Genomic DNA, 23,766 nt, shown 5'->3' with positions numbered 1-23,766 from the left:
AGCAGCTGAGGTGGCAACTGGCTTGGCTACACTGGGTGACAGCCGATGACAGTTGAAGCGAAGGAGTTGGTCGAGGAGCTAAAGGAGGAGCGCTTCTTGGGGTAGGACTGTTGACTCCTGTCTAAGATAACGTCAAACGTGCCCTTGTTGTTAATAAAGCACATATTAAAAATGGATATTGCCGACTGATTCTACAGGGATTCCTTGGAGTTGATGAGTACATAGGCAAAAAGGTCAGAATAGCAAGTTTCTGGCAACATTCTTGGCAAATGATTGTGTATAAGAACTGGTGAGGTTGTGAAGAGTCCATGGAGGTGGTAGTAGAATGAAGCTAGTGTGTTTTTTTTAAGGGAAGGGAGAAGTTTCCTTGTGGTGACCGGGAGTGGATGAAGATGAGAACAAGAGATAGTCTGATTTAGTGAGAGTTGCAAATGTGTAGAATAAATTGTCAGTTAAAATGTGAGCCTGGGCCATTGAGGTAGATGCTGTTATGATGGAAGGCTAAGTGTTTCCAGAACAGCTTAAAATTGTCAATAAAAGATATGTTGTTGACTGCACAGGTTGACTGCAGCCGTTGTGGAGGCTAAAACATCTAAAACGACCCACACCATGGTTGAGTGGAGGGGTGAGACCAGAGATAAAGATCTGTCTCCCGTGGACCACGAGGGATTCATGGGGAGTCGTGAGGGAGTCTTGTTGCTGAAGTTAAGATATTAAAGGTCTGACTGGAAGTGTCATTGCAACCGACAACCTTCTGGGTAAGAGGGTGGCCTTTCCAGGATGCTGGGAATCTTTTATATCTTATATCGAATATCAGTCACCTTAGCACCTGGAAAACAAGATGTTGGTGCAACTTTTTCGTGATGCTCTTAATGATTAAATCTCTAATAATGAGTGTGGTTGGAGGTGGAGTGGAGAAAATTGCATCCGTGATGACAGAACACATATAATGGACTAAGTAAAGTGTAATTAACTTTATTTGGAAAGGCACCATCCAACCACAAAACTGCACATCTTTCCTCAGGCCGTCATGTGTGGTATGGCAAGCTTTAACACCTCAAACTACAGGGTGGAGCTGTTGGCCTAAAACATCAAATTCAATCTATTAAAATCAGACGGGCCCTCAAGGACCTAGGAGGCCCTCTGCTGTAAACCGAAAAAAGTCAACTATTAACTTGAAGTAGAGAAAAGAGTCCAAATCCTGTTTAGGGATTTATGGGACACGGCGGGACATTGGCGACACACACTGTGGGAGCTGGACCCTTGCAAGGGGGTAAATGATTCGGGCCATAACCCTGAGCACACACACAATGTTACAAGCTTGCAGAAATCCAAAAAGTACTACGACTTAATGTGCCACATACCACAGGCTGTGTGTGTTGTAATGGTTTGGGTGCAATAACATGGTTGGAGGTAATGTTGTATACAGTGTGTAGCTTTGTGTGTTTACAGATACAGCCAAAAAACCACAACGCAGTGGAGTACACTGTGGCGCCGACAACTAACTACCTCGATTGCTTCCACTGTTTTCTACACCATCTCTCCAGGCGTATTTATGCATAGAGTAATTTCCGAACTGTAGACCAAGATGATCCATCTCAGTTGCAAGGTACTTAACGTATGTAAACAGAACATTATTTTGTTTAAAACAGACAATTAAGATCTCTGAAGGTCACGCCACAATGCTTGTCGGTTCAAACCGCTTGCAAAAGAAAGTCTTGACACTAATTATAAATGAGTATACCTTTGAGTTTTCCAGTAGACCCTTGAGTCTCCCCCAGCTGTAATAAAACCTATGATAATGGACCCAAAGCTACAAAGCCTCCATGTAAAATGTTATCCAGTGCTGCTGTCTATTTACTGTCTCATTCATCTTAACCTTGTGTTGGCCATATTCTCCTCAAGAACTTGTTTTTATAGGAATCTTGCACTTTAGTACACATGCATTACTCACTGTAGAAGTCAGATAATGCCGTTAAACTAGAGCTGTAAATACAGTGAGGCTAGTTTGTTAGTCAGGCCCCTGTTTGAAGAAAGTACACAGTGCATATACGGGTAGAATGTATAACTCCACATGCACACACTAAAGAAGTACAGAGGCACACATTAACCAGAGCTCAGAGATCCTACACAAGAGGCCAACAATGACAGCAGAGTTCTCTCAAAAAAGAACAACAACAACAACCCCCCCCCCCCCCCCCCCCAAAGGCTAATTAGCCTAAAACATTTGTTGTTTGTTACTCAAAGATTTCATTGTTCCCCGTGTCGTGACAGTTTTCTTCCTAAACTCAACTACTGTATCACTGAACACCAGGCTCCTGCTGTACTGGGTTTCCTGTTTGGATGTACGCAGTGTGATTGAAATACAGAAGAGAAAATATTCATTTATTTTGAGGCTCAGTTATCAGCCTAAACACTTAAAATTGCACTGTTAAATCAAATTATGGTGTTGAATATAAATTCTCATGAATGCCAAAAGTGGGAAGAAAATGTGGATGAAATAAAGTCAAAGTGGGGAGAAAGAGAATGAGCATATTTATGAAATGATTTGCTGAGATGAGATGTTTTATCAGTAATACAAAAACAATGTGATGATTTAAATGCAGTTGATTTAGATTCATTCATTTTTGAGATGAAGAAAATGTTATGACGTAAGCAAAGTGAGATTTACTGGGATAGTTTTTTGAATTTAGATGAGGTAAGATGCAGATCTGAAAAGTGATGAGAAAAAAAAACATTCACTTTTATGTGGCATGGAACTTCCTGAAACATATTTAAATGGGATTAATATGTTCGTTGTGAGTATTGAAACGCTTTTTATGTGGAAATGTGAATGTGTTGTCTTTGTTTCATCAGTCATTGGCTGTATCTCCCCTGGCCCGAGTCCTGCTCTGTTCCTGGCTGGATGACAAAGTCACTGACCTGGTGGAAAACACCGCTGAACCTGCCAGCCAGACCACACACACACAGATCAGATCATGGTCACTTTTGGGGACATTACATAGACGTACATTCATTTCCTGGAGACTTACCCTAACCACTCTACTTGCTTAGCCCTAACCACTGACCTAAAAGTCAGCTTTTTACAAATTGAGGTCACAATTGGATAAGCCGTCCCCAAAAGTAGCCTATGACAGACCATGCACACACAGCACACAGATACTAAGACACAACTGTATGCCCAGTTTGCACAAACACACACACACACACACACACACTCTCTCACTCTCTCTCACATGCACACACACGCACACAGATCACGTTTAATCAGATGACTGTCAGTATCTTGGCCAGTGCTCTGTCAGGTCATACTCACCGATCCAACACAGATGATGGACACTCCACACTGGAATAGACCCTCCTGTTTGATGCCAACTGTAATGTTAAATCAAACATTTTAAAAAGACCCTTTTACCTAAGGCTAAGTATTTTGAGCTTATAAATTATGAATTATTATGTAAACCATTCCATGTTTATCATTTTGGGAATTTTTTTAATTTATTTATTTTTTGTTTTTTTTTGTTTTTTTTATTACTACTAATGAATTCACACAGATTAATTAAAGGATCATATGTGTTTCTTCTTGTTATAACCCGTTTACTACAAAGCATGCATATTTTAATGGAAGAGTTCAAATAAACTTTAGTGTTATGGGCTGAAATCTGAAGGGGAAAAAAAGAAGAATGAATACACTCAATATACTCTTACTGATACAGAAATCAGTTTCTGCTAAAATACTGTCTACATGTACACTAGATGTATGTGAAAAATAAGATGAACAGTAATTAGTTTATTTCGATTTATGATTTGACCTGTCAGGTCTGAGGCCCTGGTACTCTGCCAGAGAACATTTTGGATTTTCCTCTTCAGGATAAGAACGAGTTGCTGTCCTGAGAGAAAGAGTTAAAACATCTCATGAGTGACACTAAGCTGGAGTGTCAGATTGACAGGTAGATTAGTGCAGCAGCCATGTTTTTACCAGAATGTTGTGGTGAAGACTGAGATGAACCTGAGAATGAAGCTCTTAGTTTACTGGTCAATCTATGTTACAGAGATCTGACCTCATTTCCCAAAAGCATCTTAACACTAAGATTGCGAAATCCATTTTACAAAATGAGAAAGATGACAGAATGATGCATATTCATGAAACTTGGAAGAGCCACTGTTTCATTTTAGTTTGAATCTGATCTTTAGAGTAACATCATTAATTAATAAATTGAAATGTACTTTTGTAAACCTCCTACAAACAGTTTACTGACAGTTAAATATGCAAAGTTACTCTCAAATTTGTCATCAACTTCAGCACCACAGCCAACACTAAGAAGTACTTAATGGCATGTGCATACACTTGCTCGTAAGTACCGCTTTGGGAGTCTTTTTTAAAGTTTAAGCACATTTGTAGAAACACACTTTTATACTTAACTTCTAAGATCGATCCTTATCAGGAAACGAGGCCTTGAATAGCAGACAAATCAATAAGCAATATAGGTATAAGCATCCTCATTTAGGTCAGGCGGGCATAGCAGGATATCCGAAGTCACCTTCTGCAGCTACTCCTGAGGGAAGATGTTTGCAGGCCAAAGGGATACGTAATCCATCCAGCACGTTCTTGATCTCCTCCTGTTTTACTTGCCCGGAAAAACTCTTAAGGGAGGCATCCATGAAGCATCTTTATCAGATGCCTGAACCATCTCAACTGACCCCTTTGATGGAAAGGAGCAGCAGTTCTATTCCAAGCTCCCCACGGATGTCTGAGCTCCTTCCCTCATGTCTCACAAAGGAAACTCATTTCAGATGCACAGTCTTGGTCTTTTGGCACTACCCGAAGGTCATGATGATAGGTGAGGGTTAGAATGTCAAATGATAGACCAGTAGATCAGGGATTGCATGCTCAGGCCCATGACAGTTTGAGAAAATGCCCACATAATTGCAGATGCCGCATCAATCCCCCTGATAAACTCATGCTCCATTTTACTCCCACTCGTGATCAAGAAGTTGAAGAACTTGAGTTCCTTTACTTGGGGAAAACTCAGAAAACAGGTTGTCACTCTGGATTGTGAACACCGATTTTTCTGGCAAGTCAGCCTCAGACTTTGAGCCGTTGACTCTTATCTCAACTATACTAGCAACTAGAATGAGATTCCTTCAAAACAATGTCTGGATTCACCTTCAGATAGGGTGAGGGTCTCAAACATCCTGAAAGATGGGGTGGCTGTGGCTCAGGAGGTAGAGTGTGTCATCCACTATTTGGCAGTCCACATGTCAATGTGTCCTTGGGCAAGATACTTAACCCCAAATTGCTCCCATGGTGTATGAATGTGTGTCAGCTACCCCCTGATGAGCAGGTTGGAACCCTGCGTGACAGCCCCTGCCATCAGTTTATGAATGTGTGCGAGAATGTGTGAATGTCACATGTAGTTTAAAAGCACTTTGAGTGGTCGTAAGACTAGAAAAGTGCTATATAAGCACAGTTCATTTACCATTTACCAAAGAGCTTGGGGTAAAACCCATTGTTCCTCCTCCTGCAGCCCTCCTAGAGGTATTCCAAGTATACCAGGATTTCATATCCCATGCCATCAAGGAATGCCTTTGGATCCCCAAGGAAGACCTGGAGGGCATGGCCTTGGACAAGGATGTGTCTGGGACATGCTTTCACTGCAACCCCCAAAGGCCCCTAAAATAGATGGATGGGTGGATTCATGATGTCCGGAACAGGAATATATAGATCTTACAGTAGCTTACTGGTCAAAGAAATTAGTTGCTGAGTAATTACACTGATTCCTGTGGTGAGGGTGGGGTGTATTGACTTAGTCAGAAATGAATGACTTCCTCATTGATTCACATCAAATACTGTATTAGAGGCATGTGCTAGCATTAATGTGCCTGCCACAGTCACACTGTGTTTTGCTGCATGGATTTGAACATATATACTGTACCTAGTCTGTATATTTATATTACTACTGTATGTGTGCTTTCAGCCAGCTCAAGGTTATGAAAACTGACCGAACTGGAGATTCAAATAATGACCACCATTATTGTAATTTGAAATAATTCTCCTCCATTTTGGGCCAAATGACTACCAATAAACACCTCAATTATGGCCTTTCCACTCATGGGGCACAGCAAACTGCCAGAGTCTCGATACAATTCTGTCGTTGCTTCTTCGGGTGTGGTCGGGCACTTTACAAGGTGGTTCAGACAGACTGAAGTCTTTACTTCTTTCACTGTCAATTGGTTGAAATCTCAGAAAGTTGAAGTTGTGTCATGTAACAGTCAACTATTTGGAATGTAGACAGATATTGTAGGATTATCACAGATAGGAACATTTGATCTCATCCTTACTTTTCTGTAGGAGGAGGGAATGCCAGGGGAAATGTATTTTAGAAAAACAAGTGTTGAATTTTTAGTGAGGTGTTTGTGGAACCTTCTCTGTACCAGGGATGTTCAATAATGAATCATTTAAAGATTCTACAATAAATATTTCTATTTTACCACTGGATCACACTAGCAGTAGCTTGTAGTAATAAACCTCAAGAGAAGTGTTACATGACTGCAGTTACCTTGAGTTTTGTTAAGCTTTTTAGTCTTTTCATTTTCAACCGTTTTGGTTATTAGGTCTGAAATCTTTTACTGCACCTCATCAGGTTTTATTTTCTTTTAAATCCAATGCAGACAGCTGTTTAACAAACGCTCTAAAAAGAAAAAGCTGTACTTCCTGACCAGCACCAAACAGTATACAGACCAGGCCAACAACTAGTTAGTGAACATAGTGACACATTTAGACATTTAGCAGCTAAAAAAACAGATATAGGCTTACATTCCCCATGTGACAAGAAAAGGACTCTAAATGAATGCTAACGGTGCTCTAGAAGCATAGATAGGTAACTGTTTACAAAATACTGTATTATAGCTTGTTTCCACTGTCCTCAAATGATGACCCCCCCCCCTCCAGTTACTGCAGGTATTTCTTTTCCCAATTCATGTAGCAGTTCAACCTATACCAAGCTATACTGTGCAAGAGATGATTTGTTTCTGCAGCAGTTTGTGAATACATGGATGTGGTTAGCAGCAAGCAGCTACAGAAATTCAAACTTGAATCATTTTGGAGCAGTAATATCTACAATATGCAGTGCCAAAACCACAGCAATGGGAATTCAGTAACAGTATAAAGAACACTTTTTTTTTCTAAAGTCAAGAAATTGAGTCCCATCCAGAGGGGACAGCAAGATTGAAATGAGCTGATAAACTCACAAGTAATTAAAAGTATGAAAGAGGCTTTCAAAAGATTATATGTCTTTGATGTTGAGGTGGTGATAATGTTGGATTGATAGGAATGAGATGTTAGAATGTGTTTGGTCAGAGGCAGCTTTGCTTCTGCTCATCAGCATGACTCACTCATATGTTGTTGTCGCCACAGGCTGTTTCACACGTGTCTTTACAAACAGCGAGCAGACTTTATTAATTGCCAAGCATCTGTTAGCGTGTATAATAATGCACAAGTCAGCATGGTATTTTGCTTTGGTAGCTTTTTCTGTCTCTTCTGCCATGCTAGTTATTATAATATTGTGGCTGCTGGGTAGAACCAAATCTTAAATGTCAACTTAGTCGGGAACTATGAAAGCATCCACACTGTATTCCGCCCCCCTCCCTCAATCCGCAGTGATGCATGTAATTCTTCCTTTAGAGTTTTTTTACAATGCTTTCACAGAGAAGGAAGAAGAGAGCTTCGGTGATATAAGACAGTCCTCATTTAAGCGCTTCAATTAGCTTCATGCTGTTCCCACAGGCATCATTTGGAGCCAGAACATTACAGAACATTACATTACATAGCGGTGGACCATTTTGCAGAGTTTCCATTTCTTTCATCTCTTAGTGCTTTTCTGAATTTGGCGTGGGGCATCAGTGGGATACACTGTAAACAGCAGCAGCTCCACCAGAATAAATGAAGTCATATATTGCAGATTTAGGCAAAAGCATATTTAGCTCTTGTATCCTTTACACACAAGAACTAGCTGAGTGGTCTCAAGTACAGTGTATGTAGCTGGTTAGCTCTCCTTTGATTCTGATCATTGGAAATGCTGTAGAGGAAACCTGTGCTTCAAATGTAACACTAAGTTACAGTTAATGAGGTAATTTAAACAGTGTAACAAAGTCGACCAGATGAGATTTATTAGGTAAAATGTTCCCTTCCTATTACCCCCCCACGTGTGTGTACTGCCTACTGAGAACCCCCCCCCCACACCATCACCACCACATATGCATGAAGACACAGCTCTCTCTCTTTGTCCCGCACACACATATACACACACAAACACACACACACACACACACACAAACGAGAAAAGTAAACTTCCCAAGGTGTTCTATGAAAGAGGCTTGTGTTTTGACTTTATTTTCCACCACTCTCTTGCTCAGTGAACAGAAGCCAGCACTCATGGAAACATGTACGCCACAAAACTTGAAATTGAAAATCCAACTCCCACCAAAAAAACCTGATTTCGCAATACTTTTATTGATCCTCGGAGGAAAATGATCTTCTCTCTTGTCCCCCTCCAAACAGAAATCGGAGGTCAGCCGCAGACGTTTGTTGGGGGAAGTGTCTTGCGCATCGACTCAGACTCTGTGACCGCTCACTCTCATTCACAAGTCTCATGAAGGCAGATATGGAGTAGTTAAAGCTTTTGATGCTGCACCATTGCCAGTGGATGGGAAGTTGACTAATTTCAGGCTTGTTTGAGGTTTTTCATGTCATTCCAATTTGAAAACAGGTCAGAATCTCAGATAAAATGGCTTAATAGGAAATAAATCTGCTATTCCCCTTCAGGATACATTACCTCTTTAATGTGGTTAAAATGAGATTTAAATAAAAAACAAAACATGCTTTTGCAACTCAGGTGAGGTGAAGGATGTTGCAACTCGTGACCCGAAAGTACAAACTCATTAAAAAAGGCATAAAATGTGGTTATGGGTCAACACTGCAAACATACCGGCTTTTAAAAGGGATCATTTGATATCCCAAATTTAAGAGACTGGGTCTTTTTTGTTTTTTTAATATGATAATTAAATAAATGTTTGGGTTTTTTTTTCCAAAGTCCAAGTCTTGTTACATCTTTAAGCCATTATCAGACTGATTTTGTCCCGAGGAAGAGAGTGTACACTTGGCCTGACAAACGTTAGTGTTAGAACATGTTGGACACAAACAGACAATGAAAGCTATTATGTTTATTTAAAAAAAAGAAGAAAAGGTCTCATGTGGAGGTGTATGTGCACAGTTTTGTCTGTGTGTACGTGTGCGTATCATAAATATGTTTGTTCCTGTGTGTGAAGTTGGTTAAAAATCCTCCTGCTGGGTGCATGTATGTATGTATGTGTGTGTGTGTGTGTGTGTGTGTGACTGAATGTGTGTCACACGTTATTCTGCACAACAGACGACGCAGCGCTTGGCAAACAGCCTCTTTCCTCCACCCCTCGCTGTGAATTCCTTACATTCACAAGACCTGAGGGCAACTCAGAATGAGAGCGCACAGCCCAAGTGTGTTATGTATCCCCTGCACTCCTTTTTTTCTTTTCTTTTCTTTTTACAGCACTCTCCTGCACCTTTCAAAAGTGTGCCTGCCTCTAATTCATGGCTTCTTTTCTTAAAGTGCTGTTAGAGCGAGTGTAAATAAGCATAATGTAGCCACAGAGCTCCTCCTCAGTTGTAAATCATGTGTGGTAAAAGGTGGCGAGGGTGGGAGAGCGGTGAATGTATTGCTTTTTATATGGCTCCCATGTGTAGGAATATGCACATGTATATGTAAGCCAAGAGCCACACACAAGCACACACTTGCACTACACACACACTTACAAGATTACATAAGACGGAGTGAGTGTTTAGATTCAGGGTGCTTGCTCTCACTGCAGATTTTAGCTACTTGAGTCAGTGCAGGGACATGCTGACAAAATGACCCCCTCTCCCTCCCCCCAAACAAGTTTCCGAGTTTTTCTAACACACAACTTGTTTGTTTCGCTCTCTTTCTCCCTCAGACTCCTGGCGTCTCTACTCCACTCTTTCCTAAATGATCATTCTATTGAAGAGATTATCTATTATTGACACTGACACACATGTGCATCTGTATGCCAGTGTGTGCATTTCTTTTATTGAGAAGTAACTGACTCTGCAGTGCATTTCTTATCCTCAGGTGATGGAACATGTGTGTGGACTTTCAATTTTATGCTCCTGCGTGTGTGAAGGCTGTAGCCGCAACCACACAATTAAAGAGTTCTAAAGTTTCACTCACACCATTACCACATGTTCAGGTACTTTCGTTTGTCACTTGAGAGGCCTTTTCCACAAGTTAACACAGTTCCCTGGGGTCTTAGTAAAATATATCTGACATGCTTTGGTCAAAAATACCATAAGGATCAAGCACCACAGCTGCCCTTCTCATCCTGTCTCAATAGTCCTGTTCAGAACGGCCGGTTTGAGTCCCTGTTCCTGCGAGGTGTGCCGCTACCATGGCAAGCTTAGAACCCTGGAGAAACATGGCTGCCAGAGAAAAGATAGCTGGGCCAAACACTTCACGTTACTTGCCTGACTTTGACCGTGGGATAATTTGTGTTTATTTGCCCCAAAGAGCCAGCCAGCAACGGCAGGCACCGACTAGTCTCTAACCAGCGGCGGTAATGATGTTACTAAAGTTCACCCTGAAGGAACCCAAAATAAACTTTGATTTTGCTGTGATTTCAAATGCAATGAATGGATCAAATGGATGCTAAAATAACTACATTAAAAACACGCACGCAAACAAAAAATCCCTGACAGTGCAAAAACAGAGATCTTATGTTATTACATAAGTGTAATTGGGGTAAAAGACATTGCCTGCAGTAGTCTCGGACTGCTGTTGAAACGTGTTGATGAGTGCAAGCACATGCATAAGCACCAAGATGCTGACCGCAGATCACTTAATGGCCACCGGTGTCACTAATGAGGGAATTTCTGATTCTTACATGTAGCGCCTTTAAGTTGTTCATTATTATGAGAGCAGCTGAGGTGGTGTGACTTAGCTTTAACTTAGCTCCATCAAGCAAGTTTGGAGATCAATCCACTTAATCCCAAAAGTTAAAAAAAAATTGCTCCATATCAGAGCAGAATCAGTTGTTATTCCTCAAGAACAGATGAGACAGCAGCAAAGGGGGGGGGGGGTTATCAGGGTTTGTCTATGTTGTCCTCCTCTGTGTGTGTTTATTGGTGTGTTTACTTCATGTCTCATTCTGTTAGATCTGTTAGTTTAACGTCTTGTTATGTTAGCCTCGTTTTTCAGTAGTTATGTTTTGTTGCCCTCTTTAAATGAAAACCCAACTTTGAAATTTGAACCTCTGTTTCCTTGTTTGTTTGGTTCACAACACTGTCGTCATGAGCTCAGTTTGTAATGTTACACTGATGCGTATTCTCTTCGGACTGCCAAGGATCTGCAACATGCACGCACACACACACACACACAAACACACACAAACACACACACACATGCACACACAAAACAAACAAATAAAAATACTACTTAAGTCCGTCACTGAATCTTCAAAGTGAAAATTGCCACTGGGTTGAAGTCATTTCACTTCCCAGCTAAGGCAGCAACAACTGAACTGAAGTAACAGGTTTAGTATGTTCGAACTCTTTTTGTACAAAGTATCATCCAAACTGTTGTTCCTAGTGGTTCTGTAAGGCCTGGCCAAGTGATGGAGGAAGGATAAATAAATAGAGGCAGCAGTCTTTACCCAGTGTATGTGTATTTATTTATGCATTTTATTTTTTTGAAGACACTGGATCAACAGAAGCTCAAGACTCAGAAAGTGGAGGAAACTCATCAGTAAACCAAAAGAAAACCTAAGCTGGGTTCATGGTTAAGCGTGGTTACCACATGCTGTTTGCAGCAGGTCTACACCTGAATTGGGAAAACATCCTGAGGAGCTTCTATGCCTGCCTTTTATAATGTTAACCACTCCTTTCAAACAAAGTTCAAACCAATTATTAAAAAAGTAATCTGAATAACATTTCTAATTTAAAGAAAACAGATGAACAATATCTATTCAAAATGTCCAAATGAAGTTTCCTAACTGTATTTTAAAGGACAAATTCACACAAAATAATGAATTACCCCCCTGTGTAGTCCAACCAACGTGGGACATTCTGGATTCCCTTGACTATAAAACCCTTTGGAGCCTCCTACTTCCTCTTTGGTAGTTTGGATATGAAATAGAGCACAACAAAAAATGTAAAACATAAATTAATGTAGCATAGAGACTTGAGTACAATGTATTTAAGATAAGGAAACATATGATAAATAGCCTGATTACACAGTTAGAGCAAACTATAGTGCCGACTTGATGGAATAAACTAAAAAAAAAAAGAATTTGACAATGTAGTGTCCCTTTGGCCTGAGTGTAACCTACAGGTTCCAAATGGACATACCTGAAAGTGGGCATAAAGCCTGCTGTTAAAAAAGGAGTGAGACATTTGAGACAGTTTCTCCTTGAAGGAATTCATGGTGTTGCACTTGGCTGTACACACACAAAGTGACAGAAATAGTTGTGCAGAGAATAAAAAATGAGAGCTAGACAAAGACTTTCTCACCTCTGCACACCTGGCCGATCGGTTAAAAGCGGCCATTCTTTGAAAATACATAAATCCATCTGTTCAGACATCAGAGAAAACATGCTAAGGTTAGGTTGTTTTTGTTTTGTTTAAGTGACTGTGACTAAAATACAAAAAATCTATTCCTCTCTCTCTCTCTCCCCACTGCGTTCTTTTTTTGTGATAGTCTAAATTTGAAGGCATCAGGTCCAGGCTTCAACTCACATTTAGCGTCAGATTCTTTTCCACACATCACTGGTTTAATTCCACTCCTCAATCAATGGCCAAACTCAGCTCTCTAAATAATTCTGTTTATTCCCTCGAAGGGTTCATGAGTGATCATTTGGTCTGTTTATGACAAATTTAAATTGTGTATCACATTAGATATATATTTTAAAGCATATTACACAGCTGAACATGGTGTCAACTTTTTCCAAACTCAACCAGCATGGCACTTTTTCTTGTTAAGGAAAAAAAAACCCATGTATAAATCTGTGTAAACATATTTGTAAACTGTGGACCTGCCTTGCAGTGACCACATCAGCCCAGTACATTCAATGTTATGTAGGTTTAACAGCAGATTGCTCCTCGACTGCTCATTTCAGTGTTGGTTTTAAATTCTAAATTACTCATTAAGCTGTAAAACTCCCTTTAACACAAAGCTAAAGCAAGTCAAAGTCTAAAAGTCAGAAATAAATGTCAGTTTTCTTACTCTGGTGTATGTGTGCATGGACTGTGACAGTGACAGCATAGTTTTTGAAATCTGTGTGACCACATCTGCACATCGAGTGTTTTTTTTCCTACCCTGTGACCCCAGGAAGGCTCCATGCTTCTGAATTAATACCAACTTTAAAAGTAATATTTCACCTTAAATCAGGAGAAAGGATCATTCTGTTACATCAGCCCCTATTTCTGACACACCTTCCACTACCACAGCATAACGGTTATCACTCTCCCTCTCCCTGTGTGTGATTATCTGATTTGAGACAGGTGTGCTGGAGACAGAGCAGAACGGCGTTCCACCAGCTGCATCCTCTCCTGCAATCAACCCTGCCTACTGAACGTCAGCACTACCACACTGTAGCCACTCTTCATCCACTACTAGTTTATGCTTCCAGCTACCAGAGTTTTGCTATTTGTAACCTTGTGCTTTTGTTAACCTTGTTCTGCTCTGCTCCCTTACCCCTGTCTCCCTGGACTTAGCCTGTACTCATTTGCTCAGCTCTGCCCTGTTTGACCTGCACGGACACCCCTCTGTCCAGGATTCTGATTCTACACGCACCTCCTCACAGACCCCTCCTCTGGACCTTCCTGGCTCTTTCCCAAGCTTCCTCTGGTCTGCTGCTTGCTAAGAATAAGAATAAGAATACTTTAGAAGAAACTTTATTTATAGAGCACCTTTCATACAGGGGATGTAGCTCAAAGTGCTTTACAGAGAAACATAAAAATACAATACAATAAAACAACAGCAAATAAACAAATAGAAAATAAATAAATAAATAAAATTAGACATTTTGTAAAAATTAAACATTTAGTAAGTTAAAATGAAGCTAATTAAAAGCGACACTGAACTGGCTCTGAATTAAACTCCTTTTTGAACTTTACACCTGTCTCTGCTGTGTCTGTGCTGTCACCTGGTTCCCCTGATGTGCTGTCAGCTAACAGCCTTTCATTTGTTGAGTGGAGAGTTTGTTTTCCAGAAACGTCATTTTCTAACTGTTCTATTCATAAGAACCAATAGTGATTTATTGTCTTCTTATGAGCAATCACTCAGCTAATTACTTTTTCCTATACTGTATTAATTTATTGGTTATATCAAGGAGATATATTACTATACGTCCATGCAATACTTGCACATGGTGTCTTTATTGTGGTGAGGATTGGACAGAGAGCATAGTTGTGGCAACTAAACTTTCCACACTACCTCCTGTGTTGGCATTGAGCATTGGAACTAGAGAAGATTCAATAGTTCCTATGGATACTGGGTTGGCCAACTATATTGCAAGACAGAAATAACTTTTTGAGAAAACCCAGATTACATTCAAAGCCAATGTATTTAAAAAAACAAACAACGAAAAAACTCTACAATAGTCACACATAGTAACTACAGTATGGTGGGGGTGATTTAAGGTTAAACAAAATTGTGAGCTGCAGAATCATCCAATAAGAATGTAACTCCTGCTTGAGAAGGAGGGACAGGGTGGGTATTCTCACTTCTTCTTTTCCTCACCATCATCACCATTTCTGTATGCCCCGATGACCATGAAATCTGCACGTCAAAACATTTGGAACTCCTGAATTAGAAATCCTCAGGGGTACTTTTATATGAAACTGCTTCGCAAGATTTAATTATTCATTTCAAGCATTCGGTGTATGAATAAGTGGAAAAGCAAAAAGAGCGAGACTGTTAATAACACACTGGATCAGAAACTCATTAAAAAGTGCCAGTGTTAAAGTGCCAATTGAGGCTTAATTACTGCAGACACATACGTAATATTTTAAAAGAGGTTCAGATTGGAGGTGAGGATTTCTGCTCCGCTGGTGACAGTGATGCTTTATGTGTGTGTGTGTGTGTGTGTGTGTGTGTGTGTGTGCGTGTGTGTGTGTGTGTGTGTGTGTGATTTACACAAGAGCTGATGATACTTTATAGGCCTTTAAATTCACATTTACATTTAAGGACACTCAAAAGATCTCAAAGAAAGATGACGACATACACACACAAGTGCACACAGACACACATCTCTCCCAGGCATAATGTGTATCTTTTGCAGTTGCTGTTGAGGGTAGATTATGGTCTTCATCGCCTCTCCCCAGGGAACATGAGTCACTAGATAAACACATGATGAAGCCAACGCTCACATTAACACTTTACATCACAGCCTGTTACACTAGACAGCTGTGTGCTCTGAAGACTGATATGGACCAAACTCTGACAGTCCTTCAAACACTTACACTTGACACTGAACTGGCTCTGATCCATGCTTATGATTGTCACCTAGAGAAAGTCAGACGTGGCAAACAAAGAACATCTGATTCTTTTTTATTTTTTGCTGTAAAGAGAATAACATTTACCTATTTCATATATTTTTGTGATCTCCTGAACATGTTTTTGACATTTCTGCATTTCCGTTGTTCATCAACATTACAGGAAAAGCTGTGTCATTTTTTAAATAACACATTCTTTCAGAGTCTCATAACAACAGTAGGCTTAGCGTAAAAGTCAAGGATAATAGCTGGTGAGGAAGGATCATGAAACCGGTTTACACCGCTCCTGTCAAACCACTAACCTGCACAGCAACTTGCTACTGTAACTGTAGATATGTATGTGTTCCAACATGTTGCTCTCATCAGTGATTGAATCCTTCCCCAAGGTTCTTTGCCTCTCTGTCTTTAATTACAATCACTCTTACCACTCTCATATCATTGATCACAGCCGCAGCAGGCAGCTGTTTTTATACAGAGGGATTTCTAAGCAGTGGGTTTTTCAGTGAAGCCCACTGCACACTACCTGCTCAGACACAAACAATAGACAGGCACAGTTTATGATTAGTTTGCACATAGTGGAGCTTTTAAGAACTAAGGATTCAGATATTTCCCTCAGAAGTTATTGGTGACCAAAAACAGAGCTAAAAGAATATTGCACATGCTAGGTCAACAGAAACGTCACAGATGAATGCTAATGTTGCCCCATATTGCTGGATGTATAGAAGCAGAGGCACATGTCCCCTCAAATCATTGAAATAACTCAATTCTATTTTGACAGTAAGTGTTTTTAATTACTAATATAATTTATAAACAAATGCTACTCTTCTCCTGGAAAGCACTACATAGTAGTAGCAATGCTAGTAATGTTGCAGAGGAATGAATAACCCATCTGAGCTAGTGCTTAAAACATGACATAATGAATTTGTAAATTACTTTGAGCGTCATATTTTCCCTCTTTAAAGTGATGTTTGCATCTGTGGTTTTAACTATAATACACAAACACTAGTGTTATCTTATTGTTCTTAGCTATAATTAATAGCTAAATTTTTGTTTTTGTTAAAATACTTTTTCAGCATTGAAACACGTACTATAAAACAAGTATGGACATCAGGTGTCAGAAAAACAGTAGCTACATATTTGTGAGTTTTCTTTACTTCATTTTAATTACTAATCAACAGTGCTGGCTGCTAGCTAGCCAGCTTAATGTTAGCCTGAGTTTAAAGCTTTTTCACGGATTGTCTTGCTCAATATTGCTTTTAAATGCAACATAGTGTTGGGGGTCATTCATTTATAGTTCAAGATAGATACTGGTAAGAGTTTGGTTTAATCATTAACACAGATGCTAATAAACAGTGCTAGTTAGCTGTCTTGCTAACTAGCTAGCCAATGTTAGCCTGAATTTAAAGCTTTTTCACTAATATTTTCTTGCACAACATTTCTATTAAATGTAATATAGTGTTGGATGTCATTCATTCATAGTTCAAAATAGTTACTGGTAGGTGTTGTTTGACTATAAACACGGACGCTAATAAAGCAGGTAATTGTAGCAAATTGGCTTGGTGTGAATATTTATATGACGGCCCTTAGCTGTTTGCTACAGTAACAAGTTTGCTATGTCAGTGTTGTGTTTGCAGATTGTTTCCTCTGCCCCTAAGTGGCCCAAAAAAATCATTTTTTTCAGCTTTCACTTTCAGCATTTTTCATCATTTCACACTAACAGCTGCTAAGCAGGTTACCAGCTTTGGGCTACCTTTCACCAGTTTAAAGCATATCTACGATTTATGCTCCCAAGTGATACCACTCGAGTATGTCACACCAGTTAAAAATGCTTTGAAAGTCTTTAGCTTGGGTCTGGCGGTCACGCTCCAATCCCAACCCCATGAGCGCCTGGCCTCTCTGGCCCTCTGCCCACCAACTCTTTGCCAGTTTGTTCTGCTTCATTAAAATCACCTCTAGTCTGTAAGAGAGAGAAATGGGAAAAGAAGGGAAGGAAGAAAAATGATTGATTTCTCCTCTGTACTCTGCCTTCATTGTAAGTCACTGGTAAATGCCTAAAATGTAAAACATATGTTGATGTGGACAGAGAGGAGAAGGAAGGACAGGGAAATATAAAGGAGAGAGTGATAATAGTGACAGATGTTATTATAATGATAGAATATTAGGTTAAGGCCATGATACTGTACATTAGTAGGTGTTTGTATAGTTTTAGTAACCTTAGTCTACATGGGTTTTCTTAGTTTGTATAACATGATGGTTTAAGGGATGGAAGACAGCATATCTACAAGGTGAGTTGAGGGTGCGGCATGTGACCTGAGGGCGATGATAAAGTCAGAGGCCCCCTCTTTTGCATACCACACTGTTTTCTACTCCTTTGACGTTGAACCGCAGGTTTCACTCACTTCACTTCTCTGCCAGCCGGTTGGCGTCAGTCATCTCAGACAGATCGTCACTATTCACCAAGAGTTTATGTTGGATAAGTCAGGCAAAAAACATGAATTTGCAGGGGTTTTTTAGCTTGTCACTGCAGCCCTCAAAGAATTATGAGATGGAAAGTGAATAAGAAGGGGATGAAAGGGAGTAGGAATGTCCTTCTTTCTCTTTCGCTTAGGAAAATACACAAGTGACTGATAGTTCCAATACTTTTGGGTTGTACGCAAAAACACTGCTGCCTAGACTGAAGGGGACGACTGTAGATAAACTGTATGTAGTCCAAAATCAACACAGATTCAGCCATGCTTTTATTGTTAGACAGTAAGCTCTTGTATTGAAAAGGAGGCAAAGGGCCTGGAAATAAAATCATTTTCAGAGTTATAACTGAAATATCTTTCAGTGACGCATCTTTAATGTCTCAAGTGGTATCAAGAGATGCTGTTTCTGTTGATTTACTGATTTAATCTTTTTTTATGTCTACCATGAAACTTTTGCTGCCCCATCAATACAGTTGAGGGATGGAATTGAATTTGTATTGCTCTCAGGACTGAATAATGATATTTTAAACAGCAGTGGAAGTACTTAACTAAATCAATTTACTCAAATACTGTACTTACTGTCCACTTACTGTTTTGTTATTAAGTCTGATCTTTTGTGAGTTATTAGCTTGTTGTGTTACTTATCATAAATCAGGGGTGTCAAACTCATTTTTGGTTCAAGGGGCCACACAGACTACAGCCCAATATGATCTTATGTGGGCCAGACCACTAAAACCATGGCATTATAACCTATAAATAATACATTTACTATAATAAACGATTCAAAAACATACAAATATGTGTCAAAGTCCTTCAAATCTGAATCACATTGCAAGTCAGTTATCTCAAGTTGGAAGACCAGAGTTCCTAAATGTGAATGGCGAGCAAAAATAAGCAAGAATAGAAAGTAATTAAGTAAGGAATTAGTTGCCAGGCCAGTTCTGGCCCACGCTCCATATGTTTGACACCCTTGGTGTAAATCCTGTTTCTTAAGTCACTGAACCAGTCTGAGTCTGCCTTCCATCACCTTTCTTGGCTAAGCCTCCTCACACACACGACATGATGACATATACTCTTACTTGTGATGCAACACTACCATACTTCTACTTTAGTAACAGTTAGAAAGTGGGGCTTTCATTTTTAATAAAGTATTTTCACATTGTGGTCTTGCTTCTTTTTTTTAAAGGATGTGAATTCTGTCAACAGTTTTCATTTGAGACTACTTTCTATTGAAGTATTTCTATTGAAGTTGCCAATAGTCCCAATGGAAACTTTATTCTTTTTTTTTTTCCTCAAGGAAGCGAGCCAAAACTTTTACTGAAGGCTGATGGTTATGTGGCTCCTGAAAATGGCTCAAACACTCTCCCCTCAGGCAATTTTCCATGTCTTAACTGCATGTATTGTAATGGTGTAATACACAGGCATGTTTCTGATTGAGATCATTTTGTACATAAACAAACACGTGTGATAAACTGTGACTAGTTTAATGCTAAATTGATTCACTAGGGCAAACCTGTGCTTTACCAACAGAGCCAAACCCATGTGCAGGAAAGTTTTCCTTTAGTGAGGAGGATAAACAGAGTGGCTCGTTTGAGGCTACTGTACAGTGACTCCATCCTCTGGAAGCTACTTTGCGTGCACCCAATTGCATAGTGTCCTGTGGGAGTTATGTAAGACATGTGGGCTCTCTGAAATACAATTGCCGGAGAGAGGACTCCTGTTGTCATAAACTTGGCCCTCAGTTGGCTGCGTAGCCTGCAGTTGTTGGCATACAGGAGAAATTCCTCTCTCCTACATGTGAGTGCCGACATGTGTATTTTGTACGCCTGATATGCAATCAGTGTTTTTTCACATATAGATGTGTTGTGTGTGTCAACGTGGTTTCTCCTGCTCTTACTCACTGTGTCTAACTGATGTACTGTTTACCAATCCATATTGTATTAGTCAGATGAAAAGAACTGTGCTGGCATTTCGCTGGACTCTAGAGACCCATCTCAGCACACTGTATGGTTGTATCAGTTCAGTTTGGACCTTTTTAATGAGCTGCCTAGCCAAGCAGAGGAGAAGAACATTGTGTGCTTTTTGCCTTTCTGCTTCAGTTTAAAACAACAAAAGGAACACATCAGACATGATTTAGATGGAAAGGGGACACATATGCTTAAAACAAATATTAAAGGGCATTGACATTTTATGCTACAAAAAAATATGCTTCAATTTTTTGAGTTAGATGAGAAAATCCACACCAGTCTTCTTTCCTTTAAATATGAGGCTACAACCAGGTGACTTAAATATACTTATATATAAATAAATAAAGGTGACTATATATATACTCACTAATTCTCACTAATTAGTCTAAAAAAGAAAATATTTTTAAATGTGCCCCAAATGTTGAGCTATGGCCTCCCTAGTTAAGTAATGTGGGAAATGGTGCCGAAAGTGGATTTTAAAAAACGAGACAGATCTACATTATATATTGAATTAAATCCATATTTGTATATCACCCACATCTCATTGGAGAAGCTGAAACAAGTACAACAATAATAAAGATGGTTCCCATTTTCAGCGTTCAGACAGATGATACGTAATGTAACATCTGTATGTGGTATGTACTGTAGTACATAGTTCACCGTAAAAAAATTATAAGAAAAACGATAATGAAACTGAGCTGAAGGAAACTGAGACTGACGACTAGCCTGACTCTCTACCATTTGTGCACATTACGTAATGACAGGATCCATTAGGTGACATCACTAAATGTGATGTTAAATAAACTAATTTAAAACACACATGCACAACTCAGTCTCAGTACTGCACTGCTACAAAAAAAGTGTAGTAGTGCATGCAATAAGTCATAATTATCTTGAAAGGGAAACCTGTTACAACTTGTGAAAGTACATTACTGTAAAGGTAACACACTCCAACACATGCACATACACACACACACACACACACACACACACACACACACTGATTTTTCTGATGTTGCAACATATGTGTTACATATGTGTTTGCTTGAGTTCTTTCATTAGCATATTTCTCAATTCTTTCTCTGTCTAAAACACACACTCAAGCGCTCACACCCATATATACACACAGACACACACACACACACACACACACACACACATACAGAGTTCTGAACTTGGCTGAGGGTTGTAGGCAATTGCATAACAGTTATCATCTGATCCCACATGTCAAATCAGCACATGGGCTGTTGTAGTTTGCTGCAGGGTAACTTGCCTCTGACCTTCAGATTTGTGTACAGTATCTGTTTCTCCTGCTCCTTCAAACACTGACACGCTGTGAAGAGTACACACAGCTGTCTGCAACTTTTCAGGAACTGGAAAACCCTTTTTCTTTGTTTTTTTTTATTTACCACATCCCCACGCTATAGATTTTAAAAGTTAGTTTTCTAAAATGCTAAGTAAAACATTCTATGTATATATAAAAATATGCCTGTTCACATTGAAGCCCCCCCCCCAACCGAAAAAAAATAAAAATAAAAATAAAAACATTAAAACATTATTATATTATATAAAACATTAAAGCTGCTTAAGTAAAGTTTTGGCCACTAGGGGGCAGAATATCACCAAATCCAGCAGATAGATACAAAAATATGATATTTCACAGTTTATTGAGTTATTAGTTTTTGTTTGGCTTTTGTTTGTATCTGTCTGTATATCTTTATTTTTAAGTTTTTATGGTGTATGTCTCATCATAGGAGGTCTACCCAACAACCCATTATGGAGTTTTTTGTCTCCTTCTGCACATTTATCTTTTGTTAGTTATTGTTCTTTTCACATCTCAAAAAACTGTACGTTTTACTTTTCACTTGTATTATGTGTTTTTTTTCTTTATCTGCAATAAATAAACAAATAAATTATACAGTTATTCACTTTCTACTTCAACAGACACAAAGTGAGACATAATCATCCCATCAGATGAACATTCACACCTTTACCTCTTTAGTCTCCAATAACCCCTGAGAAAAATGCCTGATTATTCAGCTGCTAGATGCCCCATTTTCAGCAGCCACTTGTTTGCTTTGTCACATTTTCGGTGCTACCCATATTGCTGGAATCACCGAAAACTATTTACAGCACTAGTTCTTCCTCTAGTGCCCAATAAGGATGACTATCTATAAAACTATTGAGATATAATATATGCTCTTTATACGTTTAGATCTTACCTTTTAATCAAATTTATACTTTAGTATACAGTTGAGTGTTGTCTGCATACTGGTTACAGAGCAAACAGTAGATTAGTGTAGATCAGCTAAATATAACTAACTTAAAGCTATAAACACAGACTTGTGGCGTCCATGGCAACATTATACAGTGCTTTCTGTTTGCATGATCGGAACTGAAGTGCCAAAATTCAGCTATACCTTTCACCACTCCTGTGTTGTTCATTTTTTCAAATTAATTTGTAATGCATATGTTCTATTTGATTACATAATCATTACATTACTACAGCAACATGGCTCAGAATTTCTCATCAACATGATGCAAAAAAACACAAAACAAAACAACAAACTGTCTTGGTGCACATGCAGTACCACTGACATGCAAGATGTCAGTTGGAGAAGCCTAACTCATCGTGAAAATATAATGACATATATGACATGTCTGCATCAGACATAAGCCTGTAATTGAAGGGAGTGAAAACCAAGCGAGAGGATCTTAAAGGGTTAATTTGAGTTTCTTTTCTGTAAATACCTATAGGGCATGATGGAATTGGCTGAGATGCAACCAAAGTTTCACTCTCTGGCTCTGTAAACAAACATTGCAGGAAACTAGGAAAAGCCACTATCAAACTTGTTTCAACTCATAAATCAATCAATGAAACTTGATTTATATAGCAGCGTTCATACAAGTTGATGTAGTTCAAAGTGCTTCACAGGCAATTGACAAGCTGGTAAGACAGAACAAGTGTAGACAAAGGACAACATTAAGAAAGGGAACAAAAAACAATGATGGAAATAATGATAACATAATAAAGAAATGAGACTAATGCACATGAGAGAAAATAAAAATGGTTAAATAAAGAAAGAGAGAAAAGTAAAATTAGAGCAAATAAACTAGGTTAAAATAGAATTTGTTAAATGAAATAGAAAGTTTAAGAAAAGTTAGACTAAAACTAGGTTAAAAAAGAGATTAAAAAGACGAAAGAAAAAAAGAAGAAGAAAGAAGAAAATAAAACTAATAATAAAACAACATAAAATGAAGTAGGACAAACTTGCAAAAAAATACAAATCAAATATAAATAGAATAAAAAGACTATAAACAATTCTTAATCAAAAGCCAGGCTGAACAGGTAGGTTTTGACTTTACTTATAAATATTTCAATACTTCCAGCTGTTCTCAGATCCTCAGGCAGTCTAACCCTTACTAATGTGAGTGAAAGGGCTGCCTTCAAATTTTAAGTAAAGTCAACAAATACAAACAGTTCTAACACAACCAAATGTTATCTTGACTTAATATAACCCCCTTGTCTTTGCTGGATTTAGATAGTGACTTAGAACTTTAGTTGCTGCTGTAGAGTCAGTACAGAAATAATGTGCTGTACAATGTTGATCTCAGTGACCTTTTTTTTTTTGGAAAGGTCTTTGAGATCACTGATGAGTTGAGTGAACTCTCAGCAGTCATTCAACTTATTTCAAGTCAAAACACGTCAAGTCATTTGTGTTACATGACTGTA

The 23,766-nt window shown here is 39.0% G+C and overlaps 1 protein-coding gene across 1 annotated transcript in view; it reads right to left on the bottom strand.

Moving 5' to 3' along the window:
• LOC128357205 (solute carrier family 41 member 1-like) overlaps positions 1–12,674 on the bottom strand; it is a 78,698-nt gene extending 66,024 nt beyond the window's left edge. The window contains exon 1 of the mRNA XM_053317472.1: positions 12,614–12,674. The gene's annotated coding sequence lies outside the window, so the exon portion shown is untranslated. The remainder of the gene's footprint in view (positions 1–12,613) is intronic.
• Positions 12,675–23,766: the final 11,092 nt, after the last annotated feature.

This window comes from Scomber japonicus, chromosome 4 (assembly GCF_027409825.1).
Source record: "Scomber japonicus isolate fScoJap1 chromosome 4, fScoJap1.pri, whole genome shotgun sequence".
Classification (NCBI taxonomy): Eukaryota; Metazoa; Chordata; class Actinopteri; order Scombriformes; family Scombridae; genus Scomber; species Scomber japonicus.
The sequence above is the reverse complement of the archived record's forward strand: the minus strand, read 5'-3'. Positions and strand labels throughout refer to the sequence as shown.